Here is an 11,716-nt window from a genome sequence, read left to right as displayed (position 1 = left end):
TACATTAAACTAAATTAAACATGCCAAATGTGATAGCACACATCTTTACTCCCACCCCTTGAGAGAAAAAGGTAGGAGGATCACTATGAGTTTGAGGTCAGCCTGAGACTACATAGTAAATTCCAAGTCAACCTGGGCTAGAGTGAGACCCAACATCAAAAAAAAAAAAAAAAAAAAGGAAATAAAAATATATATGTATATTGTGCATTTTCACCGAGTATTCCCCAGTACATATATCTTCACCTTTATTTCCTATTTAAATGCTTTTTAAAAGTGATGGTCAGTCTGACTTTGAGCATTTTGTTTTTCATGAATATGGGGAATTGAACCTGGGCCCTCAGACTTTGTAAGTAAACACCTTTAACCACTAAGCAATCTCTCTAGCTCCTAAAATATTTTTTAAAAGGTAATTCTGCTCCATATCTCAACTTCTATATCCCATTGTATACTCATTCATTTATCTGTTCAGTTCATTCTGTGGGTTTTTTTTTTTTTTTTTTTTTTTTTTTGAGGTAGGGTCTCCATTCTAGCCCAGGCTGACTTGGAATTCACTATGTAGTCTCAGGGTGGCCTCAAACTCAAGGCGATCCTCCTACCTCTGCCTCATGAGTGCTGGGATTAAAGGTGTGCGCCACCATGCCCAGCTTTCATTCTGGTTTTTTTTTTTTAATTATTTATTTATTGGTTGAGAGAGAGTGAGTGAGAGAGCAAGCACCAGAGCCTCTAGCCATTACAAATGAACTCTGGACACATGAACCACCATTGCATCTTGCTTAGGAGGCTTCTGAGGAGTCAAACCTAGGTCCTTAGTCTTGGTAGGTAAGCACCTTAGCCACTAAACCATCTCCTTAGCCCTGTTAATTCAGTTTTATCAACACTTATTTATTGAGCACTCACTATATTTTAGCATTTTTCCAAGCACTGTGAAGCCATTTGTCCACAACTATGGCACAATATAGTGGAATTACATGTTCTCTCTCTGCCTGTAGCCTCCCCTTTGCCCTCCTCCATTTTCTTCTTTCAGTGATGTGCACTGAACTCAGGGCCTTGTGCATGTTAGACAAAAGCTCTACCACTGAACTATATCCTCAGCCCCTTAAACTCTTGAAAGTGTTAAATAGATTTTGTATATTTTTTTTTAGTCTTACATGAAACCTGCATGTATTTTGTCCTCAGTATGCGCTTTGCAGGAATAAATGAATAGTTGTCTAGAAAAAAAGAAAGTGATGGTCAATATCTGGTAGTATAAAAAAAGAAAATTTGCTGGGCGTAGTGGCACCCGCCTTTAATCCCAGCACTCATGAGGCAGAGGTAGGAGGATCGCCGAGTGTTCGAGGCCACCCTGAGACTACATAGTGAATTCCAGGTCAGCCTGAGCTAGAGTGAGACCCTACCTTAGCAAACCAAAAAAAAAAAAAAAAAAAGAAAGAAAGAAAGAAAAAAAGAAAGAAAATTATGTGATTAATCTTAATGAATTTTTCACAGTTTTTACAATTATCATGAGATGGTTAAATTTCATTTTGATCTCTCATCTACCTCTTGCTATTATACCACATGAAAATACACTCACACACTGATCACACCCATTGACAAACCAAACAAGGTTTTTCCTGCCCCATGGGATGCTTGTGTTTGACTCTCTCACCTATAACCATCAGTGTATAGCACTGGTGCTAGCATGCTACATGATGTGGGATTCTGGAATGCTCCATCCTGTGTCCTGTCAGTGAGCTTTAGTCTCATGGAGATGTCATCATGAACATACATTTCCACTCCGTGATGGACTGGTGATGGCTCTACGTGATTCATGACTTGCTGCAGCAAAAGAGCACCAGTCTTAGATCCATGAGCAACACATGGTTCTTACCAGGTCACTGTAGAAAAAAATGATATGTATATAATTTACTGGAAAGAGACAGAGCAAGCAAGGATGAATGGCCAGCCAAGGCTACCTGTCTTTGCAAACTAACTCCAGATGCACACATTTTGTATATCTGGCTTTACATAGGTCCTGGGGAATCCAGCACAACCTGTTAGGATTTGCAAGCAAGTCTTAACCACTGAGTCATCACTCTAGTAAAAGGCATCAATGGTGCTTTGTTCTGAAACTCCAGGCATCTACATTGCTATTTATCTGCTGAGAACACAATATTTTCACTATTGTGTTTCCATTGCAACTACCACTTTATGATAGAATCAACTGACTTGTAAACCTCAAGCAGCAGGTTCCTCACAGCCCAGTCTAAACCTGTTTCCTATCCCTGACCTACTCCAACTCTTGTCCCAGAATGGAGTATTTCATGACCTCCACTATATGCACAGATCAGGTAAGGAACATTTATCTTCAGAACTTATGACTGAGATAATATGCTCCCTGGTCTGTGTTTGGGGATGCACAATGCCCTAGGTTGTAGTTAAATTTGAAAGTGTCCTGTCATGGCCTTGGCCACCAGAACTGCTCAAATCTGGCTGATTTTGCAACTTCCTGAATTTCCAACATGTAAAGGAGCTCATGAACCTTCCCAGTGTTGCCAAAGTGTTAGCCACTTTTTCTACTTCTACTGATGGACAGAATGTCACTGCTGTAGTGTGACAGTATAATGTGCAGGCCGCTGTCTTTAAGGTTCATGTCACCTTGGACTCTATTTTTACATGAAGCCATAGTTGACCTACATCTGAAGTAAAACTATGATTGCACTTTGGTGAAACTTCTATGTAAATGCAAACTTTTCATCTTGTTTTTCTTTTAGGATAGAAAGGCACTATCACACACACATGTGCACAAACATTCATCCAATGTCATACAATTCATGACAAACTGTACTCAGAACCTTTTAAAAAATATTTACTCTAAGAAGTGGATTGATGGGCTGGAGAGATGGCTTAGTGGTTAAGTGCTTGCCTGAGAAGCCTAAGGACCCTGGTTTGAGGTTTGATTCTCCAGGACCCATGTAAGCCAGATGCACAAGGTGGTGCATGCATCTGGAGTTCATTTTCAGTGGCTGGAGACTCTGGCGCACCCATTCTCTATCTGCCTCTTTCTCTGTCTGTTGCTCTGAAATAAATAAATAAAAATTAACAAAAAAATTGAAAACAAATAAGTGGATTGATTTGAATGATTGTATGTAATCTGGAACAACAGCCACTTTCTGTCAGCCCCTATCTACTCCCTTCCCCCTTACTTCCCACATTATATTTTGTCTGAGATTCCTATCTAACCTCCAATTGAAGATGAGTTGGCAGGTGTGAATTTGTTGGGTTTCTAAGTCTTTCTTGGAGTTTTCCCACATTATAGCTCTTCCCCACAGGCTGGTGCAAGGCCTTCCCTTTAAGAATATTCAGCTTGGGCACACAGGGCACTAGTGACTGCCCAACATGCAATCAACATGTGGTTCTTGTTATTTGTGTCTAAGGAGAAAATTCACTCTCTGCTCCCATCCTCACAGCTATTAGACTGACAAGTCCACAGCATTTTTTTTCTTACATCAGAAAGAGAGAGAGAGTGTGTGTGTGTGTGTGTGTGTGTGTGTGTGTAACAGAGAAAGTGAGAACAGTCATCCCAACAATATGAGCAAGAACAATTTAGACTTCCTGAACTATGTAAAATAATTGTTATGGTATTGAATCCATGGAAGTTAACGCTTTCCATTTCTCTCTGCTTTCAAAGGGAGTCCTTGTTTATTCTTTATATTGCTAATGATCAATGAGTACTTAGATCCTTTTTGTATCCCTCACATGTGGAGTTTTTCTTAGGGTGCATTAGTCCATTCAGTTCACTGTCTTTTGATATTATTTGAGTACAGCCCATTGTCTTCATTGTTGACACAACCTTGCTGGCCATCAGGCCAAGGAATACAGTGGGTAAACCATTTTGTAGGGCTCTAGTACCTACTGGCATGCACATGCATGTCCATGATTTTCCATAGGCATCATACCTGAGCAGGCACATCAGCCTCGTGTGATGTTCCTTCCAGAGCAGCAGCATTTCAGTAGCTGGGATTATTTATAAATGTCTCCTTCCATCCAGGCATGGTGGAGCTCACCTCTAATACCATTAGTTGTTAGGCTGAGGCAGGAGGCTCCCAAGATCAAGGTTAAACTAAGCTCCACAGTGAAATCCCATTTCAGAAAAGAAATACACAATCTCATTCCCAAAGTGCCTTCAGATTGATCTTTTTTTTATTTCTGTGGAATTTAAAAGTAAATCATTGTAATTATATGTGTTTATAATCCCATTATATCATTTAAATTGATACTCCCTGATTTGTCAGTTTTCTCCTTCAGTTGTAGTCTAGTAGATGTAGGAAATACTATCAAAATAACTCAAGTTCATAATTTTTGATTTATGTATTGTGTGAAGTGACTGTTAGAGAATAGACCTTAATTTGGACTAGAAATAAGTAAATAGTGGGTTATAGGTCATGTTCCAAAGTCAACTGCAGAGGTCTAGTTGAATGCAAGGTCTTCCATAATCAGATGGTAAATTCATGGAAATCCCAGGAGAACTAAAATGAATTTGTCTTATTAACATCTTGGAACACAAGGACTCATTGCTGTTTTCATCTGACTCAGGAGTATACCAAGTATGGTGGACTGATTCAGGTGTCCCCCACAAACATAGGTGTTCTGAATACTAGGACCCCAGCTGATAGCAATTTGGGAATTAAAGCCTCCTGGAGGCAGTGTATTAGTGTATTAACCTGTTAGGTTATGAGTGTTATAGCCAGCTTCCTCTTGCCAGTGTTTGGCACAATCTCCTGTTGCTGTTGTCCATCTGATGTTGATTAGGAAGTGATGTCCACCCTCTGCTCTTGCCATCGTTTCCCCCTGCCATCATGGAGCTTCCCCTCAAGTCTGTAAGACAAAATAAACATTTTTTTTCCCACAAACTGCTCTCAGTTTGGTGTTTTCTGCCACCAATGTAAACCTGACTGCAACAGGATATATGCATTCACAAATGCCCAAATGAGCTTGGATGATGTCCACATACATATACTTCCATATGACATTAGATGTCCATATAAACATATTTCCATGTGAGATGTATACATCCATATCAGATGGGATGTCCATATACACATAGGTCCATATGAAATGGGATGTCCACATATGCACATTTCCATGGGATGGGATATCCACATAACCATACTGCCATATGAGATGTGGATGTTCATATACACATGTTCATATGAGTTGTGATGTATAAATACTCTCTTTTAAAAAATAATGTGACATACTTTAGGATCACATTATTAGCAAGTGGGTAGTTTTTGAAAGCTCACTTTGAAATTCCTTCAGGTATGGATTTTCAAAGGGGTGAGTATTTGCATGAACCTTAGGTTAAATCTACATTATCTCAAAAGGAATAGTACAGTTGAGTACATTCATGCATGGAATTGCAAAAATGTTTATTTAAGCACCACTGTGTTTTATACAGGATTAACCTCTCTTTTCCCAATATTTAGCAATCTTAGCAATGATGCAAGAGATACTAACAGATCCACAAAGTAATTGTAATCAAATATAAAAGCACAACTTGGGGCAAACATAATAAGCCTTTCTACAATGAAGCTCAGTGCAATATGCGCTTTCAATGATGCCCGGCTATGCCCAAACCCTTTGGTCCATTTGTAGAGAATGAAATCAGTGATGGCCAGGAGAGGTTCAGGAAGCAAGACACATGGCAGTTATAACAGTGTGGGAGGAAAATGCTAGAAAGCTTTAAAGCTTGTGCCTCCCATGTAAGACTGTTTTTATCATGAAATGTTTTAGATATAATTTTTCAGTCATTTGTGTCCTGAAAATAAATGGTATTTTCATTGAAAATGCCTCAGTCCCTTGAGGTCAACTTGAAGGAACCTCTGTAGGGCAATTTTGGGGCCCACGACCACTTTGCTGAGGTCACCACAGATTCACTCTTGGCTGCTGCCTTTGCAGGTATGGAAGCTGCTCAGGTTCAGTCTCCTTCAGCAGGGCTGGGGTGCCTTATGCTGGGGAGCCGGGAGGACAGCAGGTGGCCTCAGCCTGTGTGAATCCTTTGTTTCCTCTTCACTGTCTTCCATTGTTTTCCTCTCTGGACAATTTCAGATGACCTGTCTTTGGTTTTTCCCTTGTCCATCTTACAGAAAGTGCTGATTGGGGCCCTTATAATTCCTTATTTGTATCCCTCCTATTGATTTTATTTATTATTTCTATTATGATTTTATTTTTTGGTGCAATGAATGGCTCCCAGGACCTTTTGTGTGTGCTATGTGTTAGTTGAGCTGTATGAGCTATACTCCCAGCCCTAAAGTTTCCTTTTATTTTGTCCTTTATTATTATTTTTTTTTGTTCTAAGGATTGAACTCAGGGCCTTGTGCATGTCAGGCAGTCAATCTGCTACTGATCTATGACCCAGCCCACCCTCCTGACTTCTGTTCACCTACTTCCCTGACATGCTAGAATATGCTTCTCCCCACCTTTAGCTTCCCCAGACTTCCCACTTGCCCTGCCTCAATATATACCTACCACAAGTAAAGCTGAATGAAACCAATCAGCAACATTTGAAACTAAAAATCACCCATTTTCCCCAATGTTTCCCCGCAGATTTAGTTATCACCTGCATACAGGGCAGCAAGTGACAAAATTGTTGAGGAGACTGTACAAGGATCCTGGGTCAAAGTCTGAATTCAAAGTCAATGAGTCATTACTTTCTATAGTGAACTGGTGTTAACAGGTATGTAAACACCTGCAAGTCCTTTGGAGCTAAACCAAAGTTACTATAGGAACTTGCTTCATAGTGCTTTGGGTGAGTTCCAAGCCCAGGTCTGCCATGTCATAACTTTATTCAAGATAACACTGCTGCGGCTCAGAACACGCGCTGCAAAGCGAAGGCGCCTGGAACAAAGTTTTTCGCTGACTATCTCTTGTCCTCCTTTCTCTCACTACTTTTTCTCCTCTGAAACAAACCATATAAGCTAGATCATCCTTTCCCAAAGAAATCAGTACCACTTTTCCTTAAGGCCAGCTATAAATCCTCAAACTATTACTCTGACTTTCCCTTGTTTTTCTTGCTAAGAAATAAATTCTATGATCTTCATTCTATTGCAGGTTACACTACTCCACATTTCAGAAGTGGTCCTGCACATTCCTAGAAGAAAGGAATGTTGCAGAGAGGAGCCAAGAAGTTAAACAGTCAGGCCTTGCTGAAATTTCAACCTTCATCGGTGATTGCTAGATGAATCACTTTTTGTCTAGTTATATTTTCATATGGCTGTCCAGGCTTCATCAAACCTAACCATAAAAAGGGACAGATTCCACTGAGTCTTAATGTCTTTCATATGAAGGTTCTCATGTTATATGAAAGTGACCAAGTAAATTTCTCCTGTTAATCTATTGACAATTTATCTCAGCTGACTCAAATACTGAACCTTCAAATGGCTGAACGTCCCCCACATAAATAACAACAATAATGATATCATACCCACCCAAGTCTTACCATACAGCAAGGTACACAAAAAGGCTTCAGTATGTATTAAACACTACACACATAAATAAAATGTATAATGAATGACCAAGTTTGGATTGACTTTCAGAGGGCTTCATAGCATAAGCCTAGCTTTCAAAATGAGATACAAGAGTAAGGACTTGGAGAGGGAGATAACAAGATAGACACGTGAAGGAAGAGGATGGTAGTGGAAAACCAGAGACCTTCCCAGCTGTTACTACACTTAACAACAGAGAATGCGTGAGAAAAGCCTATGATACACAAATGTGGGAGAGGCAGGTATTAGGTAAAGGCTTTAGAGGGTCATGAGACTTGTAGCCCAGTGCATTTGAGCGTGTCTTTTCCCAGCCCCCTAGGCCACTTCCATTCTCAGGAGTGCCTTTCTTTTTCTTAATCAACTGTCTCTATTTCTGTTATCCTACTATGTGTCTGGCTCAGTTCCTTGTCCTAGGATGCAAGAACCTGGGAACTTCAGTGGCTGTCCCTAGACTCAGACCTGCCCGCATAGCACAGCTTTTCTTGTCTAAGGTACTCACCCTAACTCTAGCAGAGCTTACTAGTGATATGTTCACTGTCATGGTCTCCAGAAGACCCTCAGCTACACTTTTGACTTGATGGAAACATTGTCTGTCTTTAAGTCTACACTGACAGGTTCCATCTTGTTGGTAGTTCCTGTCTAGTCAATGCTAACTTTTTGCCCTAGGACACACCTCCCAGAGGCATGTCTCTCAAAGTTCATAAGCTGACATTAGGAACCACTTGGAAAGGTTCCCTCTTGCAATGACTCAACATGTCTAGCTGAGCCATTCCTACCTTATTACCAAAGCCCATTAGGAAACAAGGTCAGTAGGAAAAGGACCCACTCTTCTTTTACTGTCTACATCTCGTCCTCATTCTGACTAGCCTCATCATTGCAGTTGGCACAATTTGCATTGACTTGTCACCAGAGTTCTTTCTTGGCTTTTATAGCACTTGTCACATGGGAACCTAGGTAGTTGTTTCAGCATGTCTCCCCTTCCTAGTGACTCCTCACTTTAGGAAAACACAGATGATGCATGCACTCCTTGGGTATGATCATCTTCCTGATTCCCAGCCAGGGAATGCCACTCTCACACAGGTTTAGGAGCTGGGTTCCATTCCCAATCCCACTCCCTTCTGTATGTATGGATGTAGGCAAGTTACTCAATGACTTTTACTTCAATATACTTGTCTGAAAAACACGTATTTTAATAATGCTGTTGACCTCTTTGGGGAGAGTAAATAAATTAATATGCATAAGCACTTAGGACAGGCCTTTGCATAGACCAAACAGCTGTTAAAATGGGTGCTCAATGAATATTTAAGAGGTTTAGAAATGCCATAGAAGGGCCAGCATTGGCATTGGCATTTGATGGGCATCATTTAATCACCCAACAATCCAGCTGCTTTGAGAGTCTCTTGATTTCTTAAAAACTTTATTTTTCATTTAATGCCTCTCAGACTTTATTATAATTATGTAAAATCCACTTGTCTCAACATTTAAAAGACCAAAACAGTGTTACATAGTTGTAAAAGCCATTATAATCTGACTCCATGCATTCTACACATCAGATACAAGGATGTATTTGTCTCATTCAAGATTTTACCTCGCTGGTCAAATCTATTCACTTAATAGACATAGCAATGCAAATTGTGATATGCAAATAAGAATGCTGGGTGAGTGTTTGTGTGTTTGTGTATCTAGTGTATTGCATATGTGTGTCATGGTGGTGGAACCAACAATGACATAGATGAAGAAGACATTTCTGTTCCACAGCATGGTGAAATGTGATGAAGGGGATAAGCATACAGACAAGTGGTTAAGTGACAAGGCGCAGTCCTAGGAGAGGCTGCTCGGGAAAATGTAGTCATCTTTCTCTGTGGCCATACCTCACCCAGGCTGACATCTGAGTCAGGGGATGGGCTGCTAATGCTTCACTTTATCTGCATCTTTAATGACCTACATCACTGAATATGAAAGTACAATGTTGCTACTAGCACAATGTGAAAAAAAAAAATGTGCTTTTCCATGAAGGACAAAAGTACTGTCATGAAACTCTAGAAAAAGGTAGAGCTCAGTAGAAATGATTTTTCATAAAATGATTTCCTAAGGACCACTGTAAGATATTTGAAAAAAACCAACAAAATAAGGCAACCAAGTAGCATTTAAGCCTTTGTGCCTTCTGTACTCTCTCATCCTGGTTCACTTGACCTTTGGTGAAGCAAGGGCATTCATAGAGGGAAGACTATAAACGCCCATCCATAGCAGGAATACTGCTTTTTTTTTTTTTTTTTTTTTGAGGCAAGCCCAACAGACTGGCCTTTAAAAAATTCAATTTAAATTTAATTTATTTATTTGAAAGAGAGTTGTGAGAGAGAGAGAGAGAATGGGTGAGCCAGGCCTCTAGCCACTGCAAACAAACTACAGACCGATGTGCCACCTTCTGCATCTGGCTTACATGGGTACTGGAGAATCAAACCTGTGTCCTTAGGCCGTGTACATAAGAGCCTTAATCACTAAACCATCTCTGAAGCCCTGGCTTTTCTTTTATGAGAGAGAGAGAAAATTGGTGTTCCAGGGTCTCCAGCCAATGTAATCGAACCTTAGACCGGTGCGCCACCTTGTGTGCATGTACAATCTTGTGCTCTTGTGTCACCTTGTGCATCTGGCTTATGTGGTACCTGGAGAGTTGAACATGGGTCCTTAGGCTTTGCAGGCCAGCACCTTAACCGAAAAGCCATCTGTCCAGCCCAGTTTTATAAAAGAAATTATTTTCTATTTTCCTCTCTCTTTAATGTTTACTTTCTCATCACATTGGCCAAATTCCTCCCTCTTTCCACTCAAATATCAGGGTTAGGTTGTCTCACTCTGCTCTCTTCATTATGCTTTACCAGTGCTAATGCCATGTCATTAACCCTCATGGGCATAGCAAGGCTTGCGCTAAGTGAATGGAAAGGTCACCATGGAAATGTTTGTTTTCCTAGCTGACTCACTGCAGCCCCCTTAACTGAGGAACCACATCCTGTTCTCCAATTGCACTGACAAATGTGGCATCCCCTAGATGAGTTAAAAAAAAAAAAAAAACTATAAAAACCTATGCCAGCTTCCTCTTCCTGTTAGCAGCGTGAGGTGACCTGTGAAAATGGTTCGCTACTCTCTCGACCCAGAAAGCCCTACAAAATCATGCAAGTCAAGGGGTTCAAATCTTTGTGTTCACTTTAAGAACACCCGTGAAGCTGCTCAAGCCATCAAGGGCATGCATATCTGAAAAACCACGAAGTATTTGAAAGACGTTACTTTAAAGAAGCAGTGTATGCCATTCCGGCGATACAATGGTGGAGTTGGTAGGTGTGCCCAGGCTAAACAGTGGGACTGGACACAGGGTCGGTGGCCCAAAAAGAGTGCTGAATGTCTGCTGCACATGCTTAAAAATGCAGAGAGTAATGCTGAACTTAAGGGTTTAGATGTGGATTCTCTGGTCATTGAACATATCCAGGTGAACAAAACGCCCAAGATGCGCCGCTGTACTTACAGAGCTCATGGTCGGATTAACCCTTACATGAGCTCTCCTTGCCACATTGAGATGATCCTCACGGAAAAGGAACAGATTGTTCCAAAACCAGAAGAGGAGGTTGCACAGAAGAAAAAGATATCCCAGAAAAAAACTGAAGAAACAAAAACTTTATGGCAGGGAGTAAATTCAGCATGAAAATAAATGGAAATAAAAGGACAAAAAAAAAAAAAAAAAAAAAACCTATGCCAAGAAAACATTCCTCAGACTCATGGTAATAATACTATGTGGGATATGCTGGAATGGGGGTTAGCTTTTAATAGAGGCCTGCAGCAACCATTTACCCATGGGTTTTCAGCTCTGGTTTCTGGGGGGTGGCATCTCTGGAAATGGTAGGCACTGATAAGGACAAAGTACCTGTGGAAGAGTGAGGAACACATTGCACCCTCACTTCACAGACACAGTCCTCCCAGGACTAGTGTGATCTGCTGGCCCAGTGACATGGAGGGGAATGAAAAAGGTTTTGAGATACTTTCCTTGCTGCCCCTTTCTCTTTCTCTTTCTTTCATTCTTCTGCTTGTTTGCTTGCTTCTTCAATGAATAAAGAATGTAAGATAATTCATGGAAAAATTTATATTTGGAGGATCTGGGGAGAGGGCTCAGTTTGTCTAGATTCACTGTATAGTATTCATGCAATGGT

The 11,716-nt window shown here is 40.6% G+C and overlaps 1 pseudogene; it reads left to right on the top strand.

The window, feature by feature from the left end:
* The first annotated feature begins 10,629 nt into the window (after positions 1 to 10,629).
* LOC101614580 lies at positions 10,630 to 11,203 on the top strand (annotated as a pseudogene).
* Positions 11,204 to 11,716: the final 513 nt, after the last annotated feature.

The sequence above is a fragment of the Jaculus jaculus genome, chromosome 11 (assembly GCF_020740685.1).
Source record: "Jaculus jaculus isolate mJacJac1 chromosome 11, mJacJac1.mat.Y.cur, whole genome shotgun sequence".
Classification (NCBI taxonomy): Eukaryota; Metazoa; Chordata; class Mammalia; order Rodentia; family Dipodidae; genus Jaculus; species Jaculus jaculus.
The sequence above is the reverse complement of the archived record's forward strand: the minus strand, read 5'-3'. Positions and strand labels throughout refer to the sequence as shown.